This window comes from Procambarus clarkii, chromosome 54 (assembly GCF_040958095.1).
Source record: "Procambarus clarkii isolate CNS0578487 chromosome 54, FALCON_Pclarkii_2.0, whole genome shotgun sequence".
Lineage (NCBI taxonomy): Eukaryota > Metazoa > Arthropoda > Malacostraca > Decapoda > Cambaridae > Procambarus > Procambarus clarkii.
Genome location: NC_091203.1, coordinates 4,419,905 through 4,447,065, shown reverse-complemented (window position 1 = coordinate 4,447,065; position 27,161 = coordinate 4,419,905).

Genomic DNA, 27,161 nt, shown 5'->3' with positions numbered 1-27,161 from the left:
ATTACATTTCCCTGTCATAGTTGATGGCATTTGTGTTACATAGTTTATGATGAATATATGTGACCCCATCACACAGGATGATTAGTCCTACAGGGGCATGTGATCAATCGTCTGCACTGGCAATTTTTTTTTATTTTGTTCCCTTCCACTCCTGGCAACTTCCGGAGCGGGAGAGTTTTCATATAGTTTCAAGGGTCCCTGTTCCCCCAACCACAACTTATGGGAAGAGGTGAACGCTCCTGAGCATGCATATTTCTCTACAACACAAACTAAAATGTATACAAAATGGATAGTTGGCCTCATCTCATCTGACGGAGTTAAGTAAGATGACATCATTAATGGTTAGTTTAATGACATTTACCAGTCTTTATGCATGACATTACACACAATGGAAAGGGTTGCCTTGCGGTTACCTTGTGATGATTTCGAGGCTCAAAGTCAATGCGGTCCGGTCCTCGACCAGGCCTCCTCGTTGCTGGACTGGTGATTTATACTTTAGGCTGTTGGACGCGGCTGCTCGCAGCCTGACGTATGAAGCACAACCTGGTTCATCTGGGTCCGCAGTATTTCAGTAAAAGAACTTAAGGGTTATCTTGAGAAGATTTCGGGGCTTTAGTGTCCCCGCCCCCCGATCCTCGACCAGGCCTCCACCCCCAGGAAGCAGCCCGTGACAGTTGACTAACACCCAGGTACCTATTTTACTGCTAGGTAACAGGGGCATAGGGTGAAAGAAACTCTGCCCATTGTTTCTCGCCGGCGCCCGGGATCGAACCCTGGACCACAGGATCACAAGCCCAGCGTGCTGTCCGCTGGGCTTGTGATCCCGGCTCCCTTAAAACGACCGGCTGAAGGCAAAAGCAATAAACCTCTGTTGTTTAACATCGACATACAAAGCTCAAAGTGTTTCATTACAAAACTCAAAGGTTGCATTGTTTTTAGCATGTCGTGGTAAATTGGTCTTAGGCGTCTAAGGTGTGTGCTTAGGCTTACCCAGTGTGCAGGTTCGAATCCTCCTCATCTTTCCTACCGATTTTCTCAGAAGTATCATACAAATAATAATATTAATAATACTGTTTTCATAAAATATATGCATACAAAGAACATTAGTCAGAGGTGTATAACAGGTGTACAACAGGTGTATAAAATGTTTATAAATGTAATAATAATAATAACCCATTTTTATTCAGGAAAAGTACATACAAAGTCGATTTAAAAACATAATGTTAGATTTATAGATAGAGCTAGTACATATAATACCTTGACGGGAGTCACAAGCCGTCTGCTCCTGTAACATCCTGTAAGAAAAAGGTTTACAGTTTTTGCCGTTAACTGAATAACAAATATCTGACAATTTAAGTAGTAACTTATAGATAAAGCACTGTGTGGCAGTGATAAAAACAGTAGTACTGGGATGGTTAATGAACAGTGAATGTTCGGACCGAGGGATGATTGAAAGGATTGATAGAAAAAGAGTGAAGAGATTAGGAACATAGAAGGATAGAGCTAGAAAGGAACAGGACCATTGTAACGGGTAGTGAATGAAGAACGAAAAGATTGAGGTTGGATACAAAAGTGTGAAGAGATTAGCAACATGGAAGATCGGAGAAACATAGGAAAAAGAACGATGAAGAACAGCATAGAGAGAGGAAGAGTGAGGTAGAAGGGAAGAAGGAGTTAGTAAAAGGGAAAGTGGAGACGGGAAAATAGGATGAAGGGTAGATTTAGACAGTGAGAAAGATAGGTCTAAAACCAGGTAGAAGAAGGATAGAAGAGTAAGCGGCCAGTGAATTGAGCTGCCACCATCCATTTAGTAATTAAAGACAAACATGGAATAGTTTTTTCTACGTGTTGTTATCAGCATGTAAAGGATAACCTGTAATAACTACAGGTGAGCAATCTTCTGAGCGAGTCCTTTACTCTTTATTTTAACAGCATGACTTAGCAATAACTCTAAGATCTAAGGGTATCCGATTCAAAGACTAAATTTGAATCGGGAATCCGATTGAAATTTAGGAACACAAAACACATCACCTCACAATCTCACCAAATGTCTCGTAGTGCAAGTTGTATAGAGAAAGTCAAGGCTCCCGCTGGCCTGGAGAGCTCTCAACAATGTCTGCTCTCTGAACAATGTCTGCTCTCACGGGGGAGACCCGCAGTATCGAGTGAAGAATCTCTATCTGCTGTCAAAGTGAAACTGCACAAGTATATAAAGGGGAAGGCCAGGAGCTAAGCCCCGCGTACCAGAAACAGCCCACGGCAATCTCGCTCTTATATCACGCCTGGCGGCTTGTTTGATGGAAAGAACACAAACAACCGTCTGCAATTATCAGCTTATAACTAGTTGCAGAGGTGGGCGAGGTCACCTCCATCTGACACTGCCCACCTTGAAAGCAAATAACACTTGAATGTGTAATTTTATATTTGTCAAGTAGCCGACAGACAGACGATTGTAATTTCTTGCGTGAAATGACTACTCCTATTAGTAAAATTATTAAGTAAAAACAACAATTATAGAGTTACAGTAGTAGTGACAACAGTAGTAGTAGTGACAACAGTAGCAATCGTGACAACGGTAGTAATAGTAGTGACAACAGTAGTAATAGTAGTGACAACAGTAGTAATAGTAGTGACAACAGTAGTAATAGTAGTGACAACAGTAGTAGTAGTAGTAGTAATGACAACAGTAGTAATAGTAGTGACAACAGTAGTAGTAATGACAACAGTAGTAATAGTAGTGACAACAGTAGTAATAGTAGTAACAACAGTAGTAATAGTAGTGACAACAGTAGTAGTAGTAGTAGTAGTGACAACAGTAGTAGTAGTGACAACAGTAGTAACAGTAGTGACAACAGTAGTAATAGTAGTGACAATAGTAGTAGTAGTGACAACAGTAGTAGTAGTGACAACAGTAGCAATGGCAGTGACACCAGTAGTAGTAGTGACAACAGTAGCAATCGTGACATCGGTAGTAGTAGTAGTAGTAGTGATAAGAGAAGAAGAAGTGACAACATTTGCAGTAGTTGTAATAACGGAAGTAGTAGTGAGAACAGTTTAGTAGCGACAACAGTTGTATTAGTGAAACACAGTTGTAGTAGTGATAACAGAAGTAGTGAAAACTGTTCAAGTAATAATGCCAATAGTAGCAATAGTGACAACAGAAGTAGTAGTGATATCAGACGAAGTACTAGTGACAACAGAAGTAGTAGTAGTGACATGAGATGAAGTACTAGTGACAACAGAAGTGGTAGTGACAACAGTAGTAGTAGTTGTGACAACAGAAGTAGTAGTGACAACAGTAGTAGTAGTTGTGACAACAGAAGTAGTAGTGACAACAGTAGTAGTAGTTGTGACAACAGAAGTAGTAGTAGTAGTGACAATAGACACTGTAGTGACCACAGCAGTAGTAGTTGTGACAACAGAAGTAGTAGTAGTGACAGCATAAGTAGTAGTAGTAGTGACAACAGTAGTAGTAGTGACAACAGAAGTAGTAGTAGTGACAACAGAAGTAGTAGTAGTAGTGACAACAGAAGTAGTAGTAGTGACAACAGAAGTAGTAGTAGTAGTGACAACAGAAGTAGTAGTAGTGACAACAGAAGTAGTAGTAGTAGTGACAACAGAAGTAGTAGTAGTGACAACAGAAGTAGTAGTAGTGACAACAGAAGTAGTAGTAGTGACAACAGAAGTAGTAGTAGTGACAACAGAAGTAGTAGTAGTGACAACAGAAGTAGTAGTAGTAGTGACAACAGAAGTAGTAGTAGTGACAACAGAAGTAGTAGTAGTAGTGACAATAGAAGTAGTAGTAGTGACAACAGAAGTAGTAGTAGTAGTGACAACAGAAGTAGTAGTAGTGACAACAGAAGTAGTAGTAGTGACAACAGAAGTAGTAGTAGTAGTGACAACAGAAGTAGTAGTAGTGACAACAGAAGTAGTAGTAGTAGTGACAACAGTAGTAGTAGTAGTGACAACAGTAGTAATAGCAGTGACAACAGAAGAAGTACTAGTGACAACAGAAGCATTAGTAGTAGTGACAACAGAAGTAGTAGTAGTGACAACAGAAGTAGTAGTAGTGAGAACAGAAGGAGTACTAGTGACAACAGAAGTATTAGTAGTAGTGACAACAGAAGAAGTAGTAGTAGTAGTGACAATAGACACTGTAGTGACCACAGTAGTAGTATTGACAACAGTTGAAGCAGTTGGGTCAAAAGAATAGTGACAAGAGTCTTAGTAGGGGTGACAACAGTTGTAATAGTGACAACAGTAGTAATAGTGACAACAGAAGTAGCAGTGACACCAGTTGAAGTAGTAGCAAGGATATGTTACGTTATGCACGCCTGCAAGGCTCGTGGAGTAGAATTTTCCCTCATAAATCAGTGAACCTCCTGGCCTCAAATATGTAAGTTCAAAATGTCTAGGGTTGAGTGAATGTCTAAGTAAAATCCACCAGTTTACTGGAGCGAACATGACACTGCATATATATACAATCTATATACATACCCACAACAAAGTAACAATCAAGTTACTACAAGGCGCAAGTCACAGCAGAAATATGTCACTAAGCAAAGATCACCTAATAACATTGGTTCACTAGACGTATTCAAATTCAAAATTTAAAATTGTATTCAGATAAAAGTACATACATAGATGATGAGCTAGAAACATAATGTTAGATTTATAGACAGAGCTTGTACATACAATACCTAAAGCCACTAATACGTACAGCGTTTCGGGCATGTCTTGAGACAGCTGAAGACTGGCTAGTAGGTTGTAAACATGGTGGGTGGTGACGTTACATAACCAGAGAAGTAATGCCTCAGCATGAACCTCAATAAACACAAGTCAGTGAACTATTACTTTGCCTTCAGAAAAACTAAGTCCCAACTGGACTGGCAAATAGCAAAGTCGAAAAACTCTTCTCAAAAGTAAGAGTCCACAATGACTGTAAATATGAGAGTCTATAAATTCTCTAATGAAGTTAGAGTTCACAATGACTGACAAATGACAAAAGCAATCTTCAAACGTTAAAGTTACAATGATTAAAAAATCCGGGCAGAGTCCTGAATCTCCTCTCCAAAGTTAAAGTCCACACACGCACCATAATATGACAGAGTCCCAAACGGCAATAAAATTATGTCACGTCATCACAAGAGTTACAATTTGAGAATGTAGTGAAAATATTTAACAAACTCTGATCCACATAATAATCCCCTTCTTGCCTAATGGCAAGAAGACAATAGATATATATACATAAAAATCCCAACTATACAATACTCAGAGAGAGTACACACAATACGTGTGTCTCCCTAAAGACCACAGACCAGTGAGTCAGCTTCAGGCTGGCCACCACAGGTCAATTAACAAAATCAACATTGTACATTCATGTTACGGACCCGAGTCCAGCTTCCTAGCACGGAGCTGTGACGACCACCCCATCTGTGAGTCAGCTCCCGAAACCCCCTCCAAATGGACGACGCCATCTAGCGAGGGCGGGATATACCGGCCACAGGGGCTGGTTTCCCGTCTTAATCAGCTCGTAACATAGCCGCTGCTGACCTCTGGTGAGGTGGCGCTTAGACAGCAACGCCATCTATGAAGTGGATAGGTGAGCGTTTGTGTCTAAGCCTGTAAGTGAGGTGCCCTAGAGAGTACCCAGTACTAATGACGTGTCTGATTACAGAGTCGACCTGGGACTGCTGATCGGTGGATCAGTCTACCCGAGGCAGCCAGAGTCTCTCCAAGTGTTTGCTGTAGAAGCTGTGAGTCGCCCCCCCCCCCCCGGATGAACACTGTTGTGTTAGCCTGCCTGTGACGTGGCAGAACCAGGGATTGTCGAACCCGGGGCTGACTGGTGGAGAAGACTAGCCACTGGGGTGTAGCAAGAGGAGAGTGATCAGCGGAATCACACGAGGCTCCTGCCTAGGGCTCGCAACCCTAGTATCAGTCGTGGGGTGGCCTACGCAGCGTAGCTGATTGGAACCTGCCAGCTACAGGCTGGATTTGTGGTTGAAGGCCTCCACGACGGTGCACCCAGTGGGACTGTGATTTGGCTGGCCTGTGGCCGGGGTAGACTTGTCTAGAGAATCTAAGGATTCATCATGAGGCCACGAGAAGAGGACCAGGGCTACTCAATGTTTTAAATTATATGAAAAACAGTATAATATATGAAAAAAAGGTAAAAAGAAAAATAATATGATTAAAATTTCTCTATTAAAACTGGCCAATCTCGTTCGAATTTGCTGGCTGCAATAAATAAACTAGCTCTACACTTAGTAGAAATTATAAACTGATCCACAGGAGTGATTAAAATTTCTCTATTAAAACTGGCCAATCTCGTTCGAATTTGCTGGCTGCAATAAATAAACTAGCTCTACACTTAGTTGAAATTATAAACTGATCCACAGGAGTGATTAAAATTTCTCTATTAAAACTGGCCAATCGTTCGAATTTGCCGGCTGCAATTTAACCCCCGTCTGTGATCACTTTTTTCTGTCTCTTCTTCATCTTTTAAACAAGTTAAAAGAGTTGGTCACTTCTCACAAAAAATATTATATTTTTAAGATGATGTTGAATAAATAAATAGATTTCTTTCAATAGTTAGACCTCTACCAAACTGTGATTTTCAATCTTAAACTCTGGTTCCAATCCCTAAATCAAAACTAAACACTAATGTGTTGATATATTCAATTCCATATTGTCCTATTATTACCCCTCCCCTTTGTTATATTTATATCCATTTACTTATTCATGGTTAGTTATGATGATAACTTTTTTAACTAATTATGACCACGCCACAACTTTTATTACCAACATATTGCCGGAAATGGATAATTAAAGCATTATAATAATCGATTAAAGAATGGAACTAATAAATATGATAAATTAAGACATTATAGCATCTAGCTAGCACTTTATTTTAAATTCGGCGACATATATAAAAAAAATTCCTTTAAACCCCTTTTCATTAAAAAAAAATACTACTTACCTCAAGCGTCCCTGCAACTCATCGGCCAGACATCCTGTCAGAGAAATTTAAATATTGAAATAAAAACAATAAAAAAGGGGGTCTTTTATTGTATTTAAAAAAAATTAAATGGGTAATCAGATTTTCTACTGCTCTTTTCTTAACCGGAATTTTATGAAATGCGATGGGTTTTTTTGGCATGTATCCTCTTCATACAAGATTGTTACTGTCCGTGAATTAATGTAACGTATGAGATGGAGGTGTATATTTCTGAGGATGGCACGATGGCATTAAAATTTATGACCATTTTAATTATTAAATTGAAGCTACCTAATCTTAACAATCTTTTTATACCGTCGCTGCTTTATCGAGGTACAAAATAGCAGGGCGAGGTACAAAATAGCTGATTTTAGAAAGAATGCCAACAGTTTTGGAAATTTTTTTTGCTATATTTAGAATGTGTCCCTGGAAATTCAGCTTGTTTTTCGATGAAGATACCAAGGAATTTTCCATCAACTTTGCTATTAATTTGGATATAGTTTATTCTTAGATTAATTTCATTTGAGGATATATTACCAAACAAAATATAGAAAGTTTTGTCAATGTTAAGAGTGAGTTTGGTAGCAGTTAGCCAAAGATGCACTTTCTTTAGTTCAGTATTCACTATGATATTTAGAGCAAGAGGGTCAGGACTGGAGAAAATGAAGGTTGTGTCATCAGCAAATAAAATTGATTTGAGGTGTTGTGAGGTATTTGGAAGGTCATTAATGTAAATGAGAAAGAGGAGAGGGCCATGTATGCTGCCCTGTGCAACACCAATGTTTATAGGTAGGGTAGAAGAAATGGAATTATTCACAGAAACATATTGGAGCCTGTCAGTAAGGTATGATTGAAGGTATTGCAGGGAGTGACCTCTGACTCCATAATGATGTAACTTAAGAAGAAGGTTTTGGTGGTTGACAGTGTCAAAAGCCTTTCGTAGGTCAACAAATAACCCAACAGGGAACTCAATTTTATCAAGAGCTGTATGTATCATGTTAATCATATTAATCAGATCATCGTTAGTGCTTTTATTGGGTCTGAAACCATATTGGCCAGAGCTAAGTAGATTGTGCTTGGTTAGATAAGAGTAAAGCTGCGTGCAGATTAGCTATTCAAATATTTTTGACAAGGTTGGTAGAATTGATATAGGTCTGTAATTTTTGATGTCAGTGAAATCACCACATTTATGAACTGGGGTTACTCTTGCCTTGTTTTTAGAATATCCGGAAAGGTTTGGAGTTCAAGTGATTTAATGAAGAGCAATGCAATGGCAGGAGCTAGAAATCTGGAGGCTTTTTTGTAAATTAGAGATGGTATCTCATCAAGGGCACTTGACTTAGTTTTAAGGGAAAGAATTACCTCATTAACATCAGAGGAGTTAGCAGGAGTTAGGTACAGATAATCTGGATAGTTACCTGAAAGGTAGTTTTTATTATTGGTGGGAGAGGCTGGAATATCATGAGCAAGGGATATTCCAATGGAGGAGAAGAACCTATTGAATTCAATAGCAGTGTCAGAGGCTGAAAGCACACCATTGTCAGTGGATTGGAGTATTGGTTTTTTATTCAAAATCTTTTTTGATCCCAATATTTGGGAAATAGTGGTCCATGTTTTCTTAATGTTGCCCTTAATGTGGGAGAATTTATTTTCATAGTATTTTGTTTTGGTTCTCCTAATTATTTTTGACTGCATTGATGAATAAATCTTTGAAAATTCTTTGGAGACAACTCCTAATCTGTACTTCTTCTCAAAGTCATGTTTTTTATTAATAGATTTAAGTATACCCTTTGTAAGCCAAGGATTGTATAGACTTTTAGTTGTGACTTGTTTGGTCAGCATAGGACAGTGAGTGTTATAAAGGCTGAGAGTTTTCTGAAGAAATGTTTGTACTGCTAGGATGATGTTTCCTATGTTACCTAATTTAGTCTCCCAATTGATATTAGCAACAGCAGCAATAAAGTCGCCTATAGAAGTTTCATTGTGCAGCTTAAAGCTTATCTTCCTTGTATCTAGAGGTGGTTTGTTAATGTTGGTTAGGAGAAACGTGGGGTAATGGTCAGTGGTTCTATCAATGATTATCCCTGAAGTAAGTGGAGAGGTTATATTAGTCCAGATGTGGTCAAGAGCTGTGGCAGTACTATCAGTGATTCTAGTACGTCTAGTGATTAAGAGTATGCGGAAGCAGGAATTCATACAGATGAGGAAACTAGCACCAGGAGGGTTATCAGGCTTGTAGAGGTCAATGTTAAAGTCCCTAGAAATAATTAAGTGGTTTTTGTTCAGTCTGTTCTCTAGTATTAGATTTCTAAGGTTATAGTTGAATTCTATCACATCAGTGTTAGGAATTCTATAGACTGCTCCCACAGTCAGGACAGCCTCGTCACCCTTGACTCTGAAACAGGCAAAGATATACTCTTCACAGGGGTCTCACGTTTTAATTACTTTTAAGCAAGTCCGTTCTTCGTGGTAGTAAAGAGCAGTACCACCACCTCTTTGAATAGGACGACAGTTGTGAATTCCTGAATAGTTTGGTATGAAGTAGAATTGAGTAGTATCCACTTTTAACCACGTTTCAGTAAGCACAACAAAAGATAACTTTTTGTCAACTGTTTGACTCAGGGCACTAACATCATCAAAGTGTTTGCTTAGCGATCTTACATTTAAATTAATTACAGAAACATTATGATTATGTGTTAAAACATTGTTTACATCATGTGCTGTATAATACCTGCAATTTTGATAATTAAAGTGATGATTGGCATAGATACTAGATAAGAGATTTAGTTCAGGGTCCATACTTGTTTGCATAAGAGGGCTGTTTGATGGAAAAAAGGCAAAAAAGATAATTATAAAAAAAGATCTAGATATAAACAAAATATACAAAAAAGAGGTAGGTTGCTTTAAGGTACTTTCAGATACACTGAAAGTAATAAATTGCACTAAGAGACACAGGCAAAAATATATATATATATATATATATATATATATATATATATATATATATATATATATATATATATATATATATATATATATATATATATATATACATATATATATATATATATATATATATATATTTTATTAAATATGACCGAAAAAGTAAGATTAATAATTCTAACACGAATTTTCTCAATCTTTCGTACATTCTGCTTCACTGTTGGAGGTAAATCAAAAATCACTTCTCCAAAATTCATTTTTATTTCTAGTCTGACGCGACACGGGCGCGTTTCGTAAAACTTATTACATTTTCAAAGACTTCACAAATACACAACTGATTAGAACTTGCATTTCCCTGATTTTATATCTACATTTGAGTGAGGTGGGAAGGGTGATGTGGCATTACATTTGAGTGAGGTGGGAAGGATGATGTGGCATTAGAGGATATTAATAGGGTATTAAAAGTATCAACACAAGACAGAACACGAAACAATGGATATTGAATAGAAGTGTTTGTAGAAAGCCTATTGGTCCATATTTCTTGATGCTTCTATATTGGAGCGGAGTCTTGAGGTGGGTAGAATATAGTTGTGCAATAATTGGCTGTTGATTGCTGGTGTTGACTTCTTGATGTGTAGTGCCTCGCAAACGTCAAGCCGCCTGCTATCGCTGTATCTATCGATGATTTCTGTGTTGTTTACTAGGATTTCTCTGGCGATGGTTTGGTTATGGGAAGAGATTATATGTTCCTTAATGGAGCCCTGTTGTTTATGCATCGTTAAACGCATACTTACCCTACAGAGAAGAACTCTGTAGGGTAAGGCAGGTTCTAGTCAATAACGGCTTCTCCAATGGTTTCATCGAAGACATCATAAGAAGGAAAGTGAAAAGCCATGCAACCTCCGAAGAGACAACTAACACAACACCTATACCCCCTATTAGACTATTTTACAGGAACTTCTTTTCCACAGCTCATAAAACAGAGGAAAGGGTCATGAAAGATATTGTTAATAGAAACGTTATCCCTACAGACAAAAATCAGAGGATACAACTGACGATTTACTATAAAACCAGAAAAACGGCCAGCCTACTCATGAGAAACTCTCCAGACACGAAACAGAACGCTTTAAAAGAGACTAACGTCGTCTATGCCTTCAAATGCCCACTTGGGGACTGTAAGCTCCAAAAAACCCAGTATATAGGCAAGACAACAACATCTCTTTCTAGGCGTTTAACGATGCATAAACAACAGGGCTCCATTAAGGAACATATAATCTCTTCCCATAACCAAACCATCGCCAGAGAAATCCTAGTAAACAACACAGAAATCATCGATAGATACAGCGATAGCAGGCGGCTTGACGTTTGCGAGGCACTACACATCAAGAAGTCAACACCAGCAATCAACAGCCAATTATTGCACAACTATATTCTACCCACCTCAAGACTCCGCTCCAATATAGAAGCATCAAGAAATATGGACCAATAGGCTTTCTACAAACACTTCTATTCAATATCCATTGTTTCGTGTTCTGTCTTGTGTTGATACTTTTAATACCCTATTAATATCCTCTAATGCCACATCATCCTTCCCACCTCACTCAAATGTAATGCCACATCACCCTTCCCACCTCACTCAAATGTAGATATAAAATCAGGGAAATGCAAGTTCTAATCAGTTGTGTATTTGTGAAGTCTTTGAAAATGCAATAAGTTTTACGAAACGCGCCCGTGTCGCGTCAGACTAGAAATAAAAATGAATTTTGGAGAAGTGATTTTTGATTTACCTCCAACAGTGAAGCAGAATGTACGAAAGATTGAGAAAATTCGTGTTAGAATTATTAATCTTACTTTTTCGGTCATATTTAATAAAATATGTCTACAGGAAAGACTGCTACCAAAATATACTAATATATATATATATATATATACATATATATATATATATATATATATGTATATATATATATATATATATATATATATATATATATATATATATATATATATATATATATATATATATATATATACACACATACCAAAAGAATAGGGGTGGTAGGAGAAGAAAATATCAGTGTTCAGTGAGGATCCACAAGGTCTTCTCTGAGTACTCTTTATTTTCTTCTCCAAGGCTATGGGTCCCTACACTTGCACCAGAGTTGGTACCCCTTATATATATATATATATATATATATATATATATATATATATATATATATATATATATATATATATATATATATATATATATATATATATATATATATATATTGTGACGGTAACGCGTTGGTGTTCGGCTGTTTCAAAAGCTAGGGGTATGGCCTCGTCACATAAAGAAACAAAAAAGAGAAAATCTGGAACTTCGTCTGTGGTAAGGTAATGGGAAGACACACAAAACACAAGTAAATTAAACAATGAGATTTTAATTACGTTAGAAAAGCAAAACATGAACAAAATGGACATACAAATTGGAACATAAAATCAATCAATCAAAATAATAAGAATAATCAATGGCAAAATGAAAAGTTATGTTTAGACAAGTGAGTAATAACAAGTGAATACTAAACAATACAATATATGGGTGCAGGAATATTGGCTTTAAGCAGCCACCTCTCTTAGTACACGTAAGCCAGAGCTTAGTCTACCAATGAGACGTGTTAACTTGTGGAAAGCACGGGATATTCTGAGGGCTGTAGGTCGTGGTGGCCCCAGACATCAGGTAGGGTGGAGGAAGCAGGTGCGACTGGGCACCAGTCAATCAGCGATGAGCAGGCGACGGACAGGTAGTTTGGTGGTTCGAGTGGTGGAGGTGGAGCAGGTGTTCCTGGTGCTGAATACGTTTGCTCTCTGGCAAACCTTGGTGTTGTACTTGTTGGATATTTCTTCCATATTAGTTGTATTGTTGTATAGGGACGAACTTAGGAGGGAAGAGCAGGCTCAATCTCTCTTGAAGGAGATTATCGTCACAGCTCTCCCCCGAAGCCTGCGGTTCTGGAAGAAGTACGTCGTTATGTGGTGGAGTAATAGATGGAGTCGCTTCTACTTCATAAACTCTGGAGAGGGCATCGGCTATGATGTTGTCAGAACCATTGATATAGCGGATCTCCAGGTTGAAATCTTGTAAATACAAAGCCCATCGTAGAAGACGCTGGTTAGTGAATTGGGCTTGATGTAGGAAGCGGAGAGGGTTGTGGTCTGAGAAGATGGTTGTAGACCTGGCGCCTTGTAGGTACGGAGCGAAGTGTTGGAGGTTCAGGACGATGGATAGTAGCTCCTTTTCAATAGTGCTGTAGTTCCTCTGGTGTGGTTTCAATTTGTAGCTGTAGTAGCTGACAGGTAGAACCTCCTCGCCTCGTTGTTGCATCAGGACACCACCAACGCCGGTACCACTGGCGTCGACATGAAGGACGAAAGGCTTGGTGATATCTGGCAAGGCGAGAATGGGATTAGAACAGAGGAGGAATTTGAGTTGTTCGAAAGCAATGGTTTGCTGCATGGTCCACTTATACCGTTGCTTGGGACTGGTTAATAGGATTAGAGGTGTGGCGACTGTACTGAAATTTCTCACAAACCTACGGTAGTAGGAGGCAAGACCAAGGAAGCGCAGGAGCTGCTTCCTGGTGGTAGGCTATGGATACTGTTGGATGGCTTGAGTGTGTGAGTTTAACGGAGCTAGGCTGCCACTCCCAATAACATGACCCAGATAACGCACTTTACCTTTCGCGAAGGTGGACTTGCCCAGGTTGATGGTGAGGCCGGCTGTCAGGAGCTTGGAGAACAGACGTCGCAGCTGGAGCAGATGTTCACTCCAGGTGTTGGATGCTACGACGATATCATCCAGGTAGGCGTATGTGTTATCCAAGCCCTGGATGACACGGTTGACAGCTCTCTGAAAGGTGGCCGGGGCATTACATAGTCCGAAAGGAAGGCGTTCATATCTGAAAAGTCCAAAAGGAGTGATAAAGGCAGATATCTCTTTAGCTCGCTCCGTTAGACACACTTGATAGTACCCCTTCAGCAAGTCCACTTGGGACAAGTACTGGGCATTACCAATGGCGTCAAGGATGTCATCTATCCTTGGCAAGGGGTAAGCATCCTTGACTGTTACGTTATTTAGTTTACGATAGTCATTACATAACCGCACCTTACCTTGGGGTTTGGGCACCAAGATACAGGGTGAGGCCCAGGGGGACTCACAAGGTGTAGCCAGTCCATGATCCAAGAGGTACTGCACCTCAGCACGCATGACTTCCTTCTTGCTAGGGCTGATTCGGTAGAAGGGTTGACGAATCGGCCGGGTGTCGGGGAGCAGTTGGATGTCGTGCTGGGTAACATTACACTCTTGGGGGTCATCTCGGAACAACTCCTGATGTTCTCTGAAGATCTTGACAAGAGGTGCACTATGATTATCCTGAAAGTATTTGGGAAGATTATTAAGGATTTCGGAATTAGAAAGCGCTGACTCCTTGTCAGTGCTTTCGGGAGGAGAAGCTGGGAAGGTCTCACTGTGGATGTAGGGTTCTGTGAAGGTAGAATAGTTTGTCATGACAGTGGGAGGAGTACCATTATATTGCTTCAGGAGGTTGACGTGGCACAGCTGGGTCTTCCGCCGCCTATCTGGAGTCTCGAGAACGTAGTTATGGTTGTTTCTGCACTCCTTGATGCGGTAGGGTCCTGAAAACCTGTTTTGTAAAGGAGAACCTGGGATAGGGAAGTATGCTAGCACGAAGTCTCCCGGCTTAAATTTTCTTACTTTGCTGGTCTGGTCGTAATGAGCCTTCATCCTCTCCTGGGCTTTCAATAGATTATCATGGGCAAAACTGTGGACTCTCTCTAGAATGTGTTGAAGGTTTTGAAGAAACTGGGGCACATGCTCACTAAAGGTGGCATCTCTTAGAGAGTCTTTGAAAGCCTTGAGGGGAGTACGGCACTTACGGCAGTAGAGCATCTCATAAGGAGATACTCCTAGGGACTCATTGGGAAGACTTCTATAAATGCACATTATCAAATCAATTTGCTTATCCCAATCCTTAGAGGTTTCACTACAAAACTTTTTCAGGAGTGCTTTAATAGTCTGATGACTACGCTCAAGAGAACCCTGTGAAGCAGGATGATAGGGGCTGGACAATACCTGTGTGATGTTGAACTCCTCCAGTGTCCTTTTGAAGAGATCACTGGTGAAGTTGGTACCACAGTCGCTCTGAATCTCCCTGGGAAATCCGTATTGAGTGAAGATCTTCAATAAATGCTTTACAACCGTAGCAGCCGTGATGTTCTTCACTGGAACTGCTATGGGAAATCTGGTGGTAGGACACAGGATGATTAAGATATAGGCGTTACCAGAACTGACCCGAGGTAAAGGACCCACACAGTCTATAATAAGTCTGTGGAAAGGTTCCGCAGGCACCTGTATGGGAATCAGTGGCGCTCTGGGAATGGAGATGTTCGGTTTGCCTGCCATCTGACATGTATGACACTGTTTTACGTACTGTTTGACGCTATTTACCATACCTGGCCAGTAGTAGTCTTGACGAATCCCATGGTAAGTCTTGTTGAATCCGTAGTGGGAGAGTGCTTCGTGGGCCAGGTGTAGAATAGTGGGCCGCAGGCTGGTAGGAATCACAAGTTGTTCGATGTTGGCCCAATCGTCCTCCTCCTTCAGTTTACTGGGTCTATATCTGCGGTAGAGCAAGTCGTTCTCTAGGAAGAACCCAGGAATACTGTCGGGTTGAGTCTCAGCCTGGAAAAACAATGGTGCTAAGGTAAGATCTTCCCTCTGCAACTTACGGAACTCCAACTTGGTCAGATTCGGGGGTAGTTTCTGAGGGTCTTGAGGGACAGCGGTAGCAGTAGAGTCAGCTGGCTGTGGACGTGCGGCTTGTGCACGGGTGGTCACTAGAACCGGAGGAGAAACTTCATCACTCTCTTGAACCTCTGCTGGAACATACTCTAATATAGGGTTAATTGGCACAGAGGTACACACCTGGGGTTTGTCCATGATGATCAGGTTGGTCGGTTGCAGGTCTTCTACCAAGTCGTTGCCTAGGAGAAGTTGCACTCCAGGCATGGGAAAAGGCTTTTCCCTGACGGCGACTTGGACTTCTCCGTTCACGTAGGGACAATCCAGGTGGACTCTGGCGAGAGGATAAGGAGTGGTAGCAGTGAGGTCAGTGATGAAGACAGTTTCTCCGGTGTAGGCGATGTTGGGCACAGCCGACTTCAAGATGATCGATTGAAGAGCCGCTGTGTCCCTCAAGATCTTCAATTTGAAACGTCCCTCCGGATTTGAACCGGGCAGAGACAGTTCCAGTATACAGGTGGTTACTGAAAAGAGAAAGATCATTAACATTAACACCAACATTCATCACAGGCTTACCGGACTTAGGAGGAGTTGGTTTGGGTTTCTGTGTGTCAGTGGTTCCTTTGTATTGAGACTTACCACACTTGTCTATGGTATGTCCATAGAGTCTACAATACTTGCAGTACAATTGCGAGCCAGCTTGATCGGTACTCACTTTCTCGTAACTGTACCACGACTTCTTACTGGAGGATGGTTCGGGTGTCAGCCGGTGGATGAGGCTGTAAGTGTCAGCCGACTTAGCACACTTCAGGTAGTCGGTTTCTTCTTTATCTGCTAAATATAGACGGACAGGAGGCGGCACACGCCTCAAGAATTCTTCAACTAGCATCAGGTTGACGAGTTCTGTAAAAGTAGAGACATGTGCTGCTTCCAGCCATTTCATAAAATATCTCCGTTTTGTGTTAGCAAACTCGAGGAAGGTAGTGGTACTTGCCTTCAGGTGGTCACGGAATTTCCTTCGATAACTTTCTGTGGAGAGGAGGTAGACGTCCAACACTGCTTGTTTCAGAGTCTGGTAGTCATTCTCAGACGCCAAAGTACTGAGTGTGACTGCAGCTCTACCTGTAAGATGGACTCTGAGAAGTGTGGCCCATTGGTCGACAGGCCAACTGAGTTGATTAGCAAGGGTTTCAAAGGTGGTGAAAAACACATCAACTTCTGCTTCTACAAAGGATGGCATTAACTTACTTGCATGTGATATATTAAAACTGACGGGAAGATTGGCAGTAGCTTGCTGGCGTTGAGCGAAGTGTGAAGTTTCCAACGCGAATTCTCATTGACGACACTCTAGAGCCAGAGTCGCTTGCTGCTTGTCATGTTCGCGTTGCATCTCCAACTCGCGTTGTTTGGTTTCAAGCTGTACTCGTTCCCGCTCCTGGAGCATTGCAACCTCACGTTCCTGGAGGGCGAGTTCACCTTCGTGTTCTTCTTTCTTCAAGGCAGTTTCACGTTCCTTGAGGGCGAGTTCACGTTCCTTAAGGGCGATTTCTCGTTCGTGTTCTTCCTTTCGTATGGCAGCTGCTTCCCTTTGCTGCTCACGTTCAATCTTGGCCAGCTCTAGTTTGAGTTTCATCGTTGCCAAATCAGTTTTATCTGCAATATAGTAAGTTTCATGAGTTTCAGAGTCTATCTTACCTTGCTCTAAGAAATGATCCAGTAACAGGTTGTGTATTTCACTCTTGTTGGCTTGGTAGGGAACTGTTAGTTGATACTCATGTGCAAGAGTTTGTAATTCAGCCCTCTTGGCATGACTTAAAGTCCCTATTGCACCTGCTGGATCTGCACGGAAAGCTTGGAGACGAAACATGGTGAAATTAGCAAATAAATGTACAACGAATATACCGTTATATAGTGAATGTCAGAAACAGGACAACGTGGCAACTGGTACCTATCCTGTGGGATCTTTAACAATTAAAGTTAAGTACAAGATGTTAAATGATTAATTTAAATCAAGGGCGCAGGAAATCTTGTACCCGGTACTCATGTAAGAGGATAAGGGCAAGAAAATCCTACTAAACAAATGAAACAGAGTTTCGACAACAAATGAAACAGTTAATTGCCTCAAAAGTAAAATTGGTAGTCCAAGGATGTAGGCATACCTTGCCGAGTCTCTATAGGACATAAGCAAGTCTTTCCTACTGAAATTAATATGATACTTACAGAATTAGCGAACTTTTGTGCTCTGAAAAAGTAAGCTAATTCCCTACCGTTGTATGTATCATCATCTCTGACTGACGTGTAGGGGTGCGAGGTGTCAACTGGTGACGAGAACTGCTGCTGAGGTCCCAATTCAGCAACTAAAGTTCGAGCTAGAGGAACTATGGCCCTCTTTGTCCTCCTACAGTCAGATTGCAGAAGATTAGGTGCACTTGACCCGGGGCAGACCACAGTACCAGGGTACCAATATGATGATCTGTCAAAAATATGAGAAATATCCAAGGGACAAAAGATGGTAAACACGAGTAATAACACGGAGGGAGAGATGACCAATTAAGAGTATGACTGAGGCCTACAGTCACCACGTAATCCAAAGTTGTCTCACCTTCACCATATGCTACTCTCGTAATGCACAATACACTCCGCACCATATAGAAATGAAATTGAATATGAAAAATAGTAAAAGCTACGTTACGAAAGTTAAACACGCTTACCATTAATTACTACTTGGCACCAGTACCTGAGTGAAGCTCCTAGGACAGGCCCCCACTTAATATGTGACGGTAACGCATTGGTGTTCGGCTGTTTCAAAAGCTAGGGGTATGGCCTCATCACATAAAGAAACAAAAAAGAGAAAATCTGGAACTTCGTCTGTAGTAAGGTAATGGGAAGACACACAAAACACAAGTAAATTTAACAATGAGATTTTAATTACGTTAGAAAAGCAAAACATGAATAAAATGGACATACAAATTGGAACATAAAATCAATCAATTAAAATAATAAGAATAATCAATGGCAAAATGAAAAGTTACGTTAAGACAAGTGAGTAATAACAAGTGAATACTAAACAATACAATATATGGGTGCAGGAATATTGGCTTTAAGCTGCCACCTCTCTTAGTACACGTAAGCCAGAGCTTAGTCTACCAACGAGACGTGTTAACTTGTGGAAAGCACGGGATATTATGAGGGCTGTAGGTCGTGGTGGCCCCAGACATCAGGTAGGGTGGAGGGTGGAGGAAGCAGGTGCGACTGGGCACCAGCCAATCAGCGATGAGCAGGCGATGGACAGGTAGTTTGGTGGTTCGAGTGGTGGAGGTGGAGCAGGTGTTCCTGGTGCTGAATACGTTTGCTCTCTGGCAAACCTTGGTGTTGTACTTGTTGGATATTTCTTCCATATTAGTTGTATTGTTGTATAGGGACGAACTTAGGAGGGAAGAGCAGGCTCAATCTCTCTTGAAGGAGATTATAGTCACACAATATATATATATATATATATATATATATATATATATATATATATATATATATATATATATATATATATATATATATATATATATATATGTATATATATATATATATATATATATATATATATATATATATATATATATATATATATATATATAGGGGGGTACCACCACTGGTGCAATTATAGGGACCCATAGCCTCAGAGAAGGGAACACAGAACATTCAGGGAAAAACTTGCCATTTAACTCTGAATACGAAAGAGTGTTCGCTTCTCCTAACACCCCCCTTTTTATGGTGTACACTTTATTATGCAAGGTTATACAGTTACATATCTGATTTTATACAAAAAATTAACATTAAGAGGACACAAAAAAAGAGTTCGCTTCCTAAAGGCTGTAGATTTCCTCGAACTCCTCCGACGCCGGGCATGAACTGAGGATGCAGCGAGCATTCCCCCTCTGGATCGCGACACTCAGGCGCTGAAAGAGAAAACTTGCCGCTCTAGCGTCTCTTGTGGTGTCAATGAGCTTGGAACCAAGATCCTTAAGAAACCTTCTTGCACTCTCTCCCCATGGGCCTAGGGTCTCAGACCCTATTGGAACAAAGTTGTACCGATGATCTAATTGCCTGTACTTGGCTGACTTGTCTCTGCGTGTCGCCGCGGCTCCTGCTGTGCCGGCAGAGAGGTTGATGTATGTGGTTGCCAGGGTGGATACACAAGTATAGTCCCATGCCAACTGTCTGCCACCCTTCCACGGTCGCAGTGTGATTCCGTCTGGTCGGCCGGCAAAGCTAACAGAGTCACGGTTCAGTAGGTTGCGGGGCTCTCTCTCCGCTGGACACTGAGCAGAGGCAAGGCTTCTTTTAATGATGTCATTGACTTCGTCGTGTCAAGTGTGCCAACCACCAGATTTTCCACAGTGCAGGCCATGCAGTCCATATTTGTCAGCATCTGCCTCGCCGCAAATACACCTATGAACAGTGTGGATAGGGGCAGCAAGACGGAGAGCGACTGCAATACGGAGCTCCTGCGGATCAAGACGTGTTCCTGTCGCAGACATAGGGACTGCCAAAAGGAAGTCCCCTGCATGGGGAGCCTGCAAAGCTGTGAGGCGTGCACGATCACTGGGGGATGTTGCTGCCTCCAGCAAAGCTGTGGCTTCTTTGTCTACAATGGGGCTGTCCCAACTGGATTGTTTCTTGGCTTTCGGCATGGCTAGTCTGAGTGCTGGGTATATCCTGGGATATCCTCGATATATATATATATATATATATATATATATATATATATATATATATATATATATATATATATATATATATATATATATATATATATTTATATATATATATATATATATAATAACAACAAATAGTATAATATAAAATGAAAATCACTGGAATGAGACAGTAATTGCAAATAACAACTGATAATTCTGTAAAACAGTAGCTTTCTTTAATAATATAGTTACACTATAGTTAATTATTAAAGTTACACTAAACCAAAAATGAGGTAGATTAAATAGAGATACACTTAGGTACACTGAATGATAAAGTTTATACTAGAGGACACAGGCAAAGCCAGTGTACAATGGAACAAGAGAGTATGGAGTATATATATATAATGGCTTACTTACTATAATAATATAATTACACTATAGTTAATTACTAAAGTTACACTAAAACAAAAATGAGGTAGATTAATTAGAGATACACTCAGGTACACTGAATGATAAAGTTTATACTAGAGCACACAGGCAAAGCCAGTGTACAATGGAACAAGAGAGTATGGAGTATAAATAAACTAGAGTAAAAAACAAGAAAAAAAATATAAATAACAAAGATGACAATGTTAAAAAATAGAAATAAAACTTTTTGAAAGGAAAGACAGAGCTATAGTACACATTGGTAGTTAGATGAGACTATAAGTTGTATTCTGGTTATTCGGCTGTTATCCCACAGTCATCCAGGAAAGAATTCAGGTAGCCAAAGTGGTTATAACAAAAGTTTTTTCCAGTGTCAGTCTTCCTAGCTATAATTTTACCATCTCGCACAAAACAATGTTTAATTGCAGGGGAATTTTTGCAGAATCCACGCAGTTTAAGTAAGAGTGTTTGCTTGAACTTGGTCAGACATTCATTCACATAAACAGTGGATTTACTTGAGACTGAAGTTCTGATAAGGTCTGACTTGCGGGAGCAGCTATCTAATATAAGCTGATTTGATGTCACTTGCTTTTATTGAATAACTTATCTTATTCCGCAATTCCTGGATCACGATGGCAGCACAGTCTTCTCTGGCAGTTTCATGGGGAAAATCACGTGATGAGATAACGACAGAATCAAGGAGCTTAAGTTGGTCTGATTCGTCTTGGGTAACAGTTTGTTGCTGTTGCAGGGTGTTAAGATGGTTCTCAAACTTTTATAACATTTCTTCCTGTTTCTTTGTGGTTTCTGCTGGTTTAAAGTTTGTAACTGTGTCTTAAGAGAGCGTAATTCTTGTTCGAGGAGATCGACTCTTGCAGACAGATCTTGATTATTCTTGAGCATGGCTAAAGCATCACCCTGTAGGTTCAATATTTAATGTATTGAATACACTTAAAGTAACACCTAATGTGACAGTATCTCAACACAGTACAGCTCAAGTAGAGGCACGTTTACCTTCTATAGACTTGCCTACCTTTACTGGATTTTATGAAGAAAATTGGGATACATTTTGGACTTCGTTTAATGCTCATATACATTCTAAACCCTCCATAGATAAGGTAACTAAATTTTCTTACCTTCAAAGTCTCAAAGTGGAAGTTAAGAAGGTTATAGTTAATTTGTCTCTTGCAGACGAAAATTATGATATAGCTTTTCAACTGCTGGAAGTTAATTACTGTAACAAAGAATTAATTGTAGCTAATTTTTTTAACAATTAATGGACTGGTAAAAAAGTCCACCTAGTAATCACCCAGTCCACCTAGTCCACCTAGTAATCGACCAGACTCTTCAAGACTTTAGGTTGGAAATAGAGTCCCTTGTGAAAGCGTTAGGTACTAAATTAAAATTATCAGCTTCAGAATGATCATTAAAACAACTCCTTCAGAGGAAACGTCCTCGAACTTAGCAGAATTAGCAGAAATTGATTTAGAGGTAAAGAATCCTATGCTTCTTCCTCATCACCTCATCATTAGCACACTATCAGTATTACATTGTCATGAATATGGCACTTTACATGGGGGAGTGTCAGGCACTCTCACTGATTTAAGGCAGAAGTTTTGGCGTCCTCAGGGACGTCAAACTGTCGAATCTATAATTAAATCTTGTGTGATCTGCCGGAGGTATGACGCTCGGGTGTGTGTCTTTGCCCAGGACCTCCACCATTACCTAAAGAACGAGTTATATACCTTCGTCCCTTTGAGACCACTGGGGTAGACTACACATGACCTCTTATTTTAACCGGCACTCCGGACAAGATTCCGGTGAAAGCCTATATATGTCTCTTTACGTGTGCAACTACAAGAGGTGTACACTTAGAAGTAACTTCTGACATGAGTACAGAAGCTTTCCTACGAGCTTTTCGAAAGTTTGCAGCACGTCGATCGTGCCCCAAACTGATTATCTCGGATAATGGATCCAATTTTGTAGCCGGAGAAGCCTGCTTTAGGGAAATATGGAATCATCCAGTCGTGCAGTCGTTCACTCTTAAACCAAAGACAGTGCCACTAGAAATTCATACCTCCCAGAGCACCTTGGCAAGAAGGATTCTACGAACGATTGGTAGGCACTGTGAAACGATGCTTAAGAAAAGTCCTACAGCATAAAAAATTAGCCTTACCAAGTTTCAAACCATTGTCACGGAAATAGAGGCACGAGTCAACAACAGACCCCTAACTTATCTTTCAGATGCTTTCTCACAAAGAGAACCCACTGAGTCCCTATCATCTGATACATGGCAGTCTCCTTAGTCATCTAATATCTCTAGAATATGAAATCCGGAACACCCCTCATGTGTCAAAAGGAACGACTTAATGGAAAGTTAAATACATCTTTCCAGAGTGATAGGCAGGTAGAATGAAGTGTGGACTCGAGAGTATCTTACTACTCTGAGAGAATATCATTATGGAACTGCAAGCCCCTATAATACAATCAGTTTAAAAACAAGTGATCAGTTTTAGTTGATAGTGACGGACCAAGGTCAGAGTGGCCAATGGCAAAATTGTTGCTGTCCACCCAGATCACCAAGGAATACTAAGAATAGGTTGGGTCCAGTGTCGAGGCACGACCACCCTAAAAACTTTAGAGAAATTAGTTCCTCTGGAATTAGCAGAACACGAGAGTTCTTCAGATGTAAATTTACCTCAGGTTCCTGAAGAAAATAACTCTACAAATACTAACACTCGTCCATCAATGATGGCAGCGCAACAATGTAAATTAAATCTTTAACAGGATTTTAATTCTGCATGAATGCAGATGATGATAGTCATCTGATGTTGAGATTTCATGAGTCTTCAGGAACAATTCGGTGACCAAGTAACTTAACCATTACAAGTCATTGCGACCTTAATCATTGATTTTGCTGTAGATCTTACAGATTTCTTGATCTTAGATGACCATATTATTAATACTTTAAATCTTTCAATTGATGTTCCCATGATGACAGATTAATGTCATAGTTTCATACCTGTTTCACAGATACGGGACATCTGTCATGTGCACACTAACCAACAAACTTACTAACCTGTTCTGAATTTATATCTTCGGGGGAGAGAGTCAGGTACGTCAGTACTGAATCATGAAATGCGACCCGTGTTTTCTCGCCCCCGGAGTTATGTTGGAAATTTCCAGCTCCCAAATACTGACAACTTGTGCGATAAAAGGTATTTATTGTTCTAGGCATTATAATTCACTAATACTACTAACCAGTTGTGTAGCAATATTAAATCTTATTAATCTGAGGCGTAGTAACAACATATTCTTCCTAGAATTCATGGCTGCGATTGCGTCACCCGCCCAGCTCCTGAAATTAAATTACATATATTTATAAATTGAATTAAATCCAGTCTAACCTTGTAGAATTTATTAAAGAATATAGATTGGCAATTGATTTTGTGATTTTGTTCTATTTAGCAAATTATATAGCCATTTATGGGAAAGAGTTTTATACAGCTGTAATCAGCTGATCCAGTAAACAAAGTAATGAACTAAAATTTCCACTATGAATATAAATTTTCCATCTAACGTCATTTAGGTTAAATGATTTGCACAGCGAGGGAACAATCTGCTGTTACCTAAAGTACGTTATTGTGACATAAAATAACGTCAGATATGTTTCCATCAATTCGGAAATTAGAATAAAATATTGCAAATTATTAACTATGTTTCCAACATCCAGCGCTAGGGGGCACGCGGAACAGTGGCCAGAGACTTGACAGAGAGACGCCATAACGGTTTGGTGCCCTGAAGCTGATCATTATTATCGTTTAAATTTAGGAGCATCCGTGCATTAACGGACTTCAGACCAATTCGAGAGTTTCAACTTATTACGGACACCGCGTCTGGCAAGGCTGAGTACCCTTAATATATTACTTTGGCCATTATTCTATATTTATGTAGGGGGGGGGCCTTGTCGTTACGGCTCATACAAACCTAATAACTCCCGTGAATGGAATTCTTATGCCCAATCCACTCTAATTTCATGAGTGAACGCATATATATATATTATTAGGTGGAAATTACATGTTATTAATATTTCAGCGTGGAGCTAGCTACAAGGGAAACGTAATTCAACCAGTGGAATCACGTGTCGCCAGAGATAACAGTCATTGACAGGATTAGACGGGTCATAGAGCTGCTGGACGTATTCTCCGTTCAGCTTTGGCAGCTAAGCTTCCAAATGTTTCGATTTAGTAGTTAGCATACTAACCCATGTATTAATTATTTCTGATTTATTCATGAAAATATTATTTCTATATTATACGTAGACTAACATTATAGAACTTAGCCCCCCAAAAGATGTGTAAGGGAATTACTCAACTTTAAATGAAAGTCTTTAAAGTCCACTTCTCCAAATTCATTTTGAATCAATTATTAAATTTATTATTATAAGATCCATAGGTCACAGGTTTTAGAGGCCATAAAATTTTATATGGTCCTCATGAATTTATGAATGATATTATAAGGAGTAAAATCCCTCACAGTGCCTCCCATATGTCCCTTCGTCCTGGTATCCCACGCGTATTCTCTTGTTTTGATTTGAGACATGTGTCTCCTCGTCCTGGTCCTGATCATATATTTTACCGTATTGGTTATTCCTATGTGTCTCATAGACCTGGTACCTCCCATGTGTCTCATAGACCTGGTACCTCCCATGTGTCTCATAGACCGGGTACCTCCCATGTGTCGCATAGACCTGGTACCTCTCATGTGCCTCATAGACCTGGTACCTCCCATGTGTCTCATAGACCTGGTACCTTCCATTTGTCTCATAGACCGGGTACCTCCCATGTGTCTCATAGACCTGATACCTCTCATGTGCCTCATAGACCTGGTACCTCCCATGTGTCTCATAGACCTGGTACCTCCCATGTGTCTCATAGACCTACTACCTCCCATGTTTCTCATAGACTTGGTACCTCCCATGTGCCTCATAGACCTACAACCTCCCATGTGTCTCATAGACCTACTACCTCCCATGTTTCTCATAGACCTGGTACCTCCCATGTGTCTCATAGACCTGGTACCTTCCATTTGTCTCATAGACCGGGTACCTCCCGTGTGTCTCATAGACCTGATACCTCCCATGTGTCTCATAGACCTACTACCTCCCATGTTTCTCATAGACTTGGTACCTCCCATGTGCCTCATAGACCTACAACCTCCCATGTGCCTCATAGACCTGCTACTTCCCATGTGCTACATAGACCTGGTACCTCCCATGTGCCTCATAGACCTGGTACCTCCCATGTGCCTCATAGACCTGGTACTTCTCATGTGCCTCATAGACTTTGTAACTCCCATGTGGCTCATAGACCTGTTTCCTCCCATGTGTCTCATAGAATTGATACCTCCCACGTGCCTCATAGACTTGGTACCTCCCATGTGGCTCATAGACCAGGTACCTTCAATGTGCCTCATAGACCAGGAATCTCTCATGTACCTCATAGACCTGGTACCTCCCATTTGTCTCATAGACTTGGCACCTCCCATGTGTCTCATAGACCTGGTACCTCCCATGTGTCTCATAGACCTGGTACCTCACATGTGTCTCATAGACCTGGTGCCTTCCATGTGTCTCATAGACCTGGTACCTCCCATCTGTCTCATAGACCTGGTACCTCCCATGTGTCTCATAGACCTGGTACCTCCCATGTGTCTTATAGACCTGGTACCTCTCATGAGCCTCATAGACCTGGTACCTCCCATGTGTCTCATAGACCTGGTACCTTCCATTTGTCTCATAGACCGGGTACCTCCCATGTGTCTCATAGACCTGATACCTCTCATGTGCCTCATAGACCTGGTACCTCCCATGTGTCTCATAGACCTGGTACCTCCCATGTGTCTCATAGACCTACTACCTCCCATGTTTCTCATAGACTTGGTACCTCCCATGTGCCTCATAGACCTACAACCTCCCATGTGTCTCATAGACCTACTACCTCCCATGTTTCTCATAGACCTGGTACCTCCCATGTGTCTCATAGACCTGGTACCTTCCATTTGTCTCATAGACCGGGTACCTCCCGTGTGTCTCATAGACCTGATACCTCCCATGTGTCTCATAGACCTACTACCTCCCATGTTTCTCATAGACTTGGTACCTCCCATGTGCCTCATAGACCTACAACCTCCCATGTGCCTCATAGACCTGCTACTTCCCATGTGCTACATAGACCTGGTACCTCCCATGTGCCTCATAGACCTGGTACCTCCCATGTGCCTCATAGACCTGGTA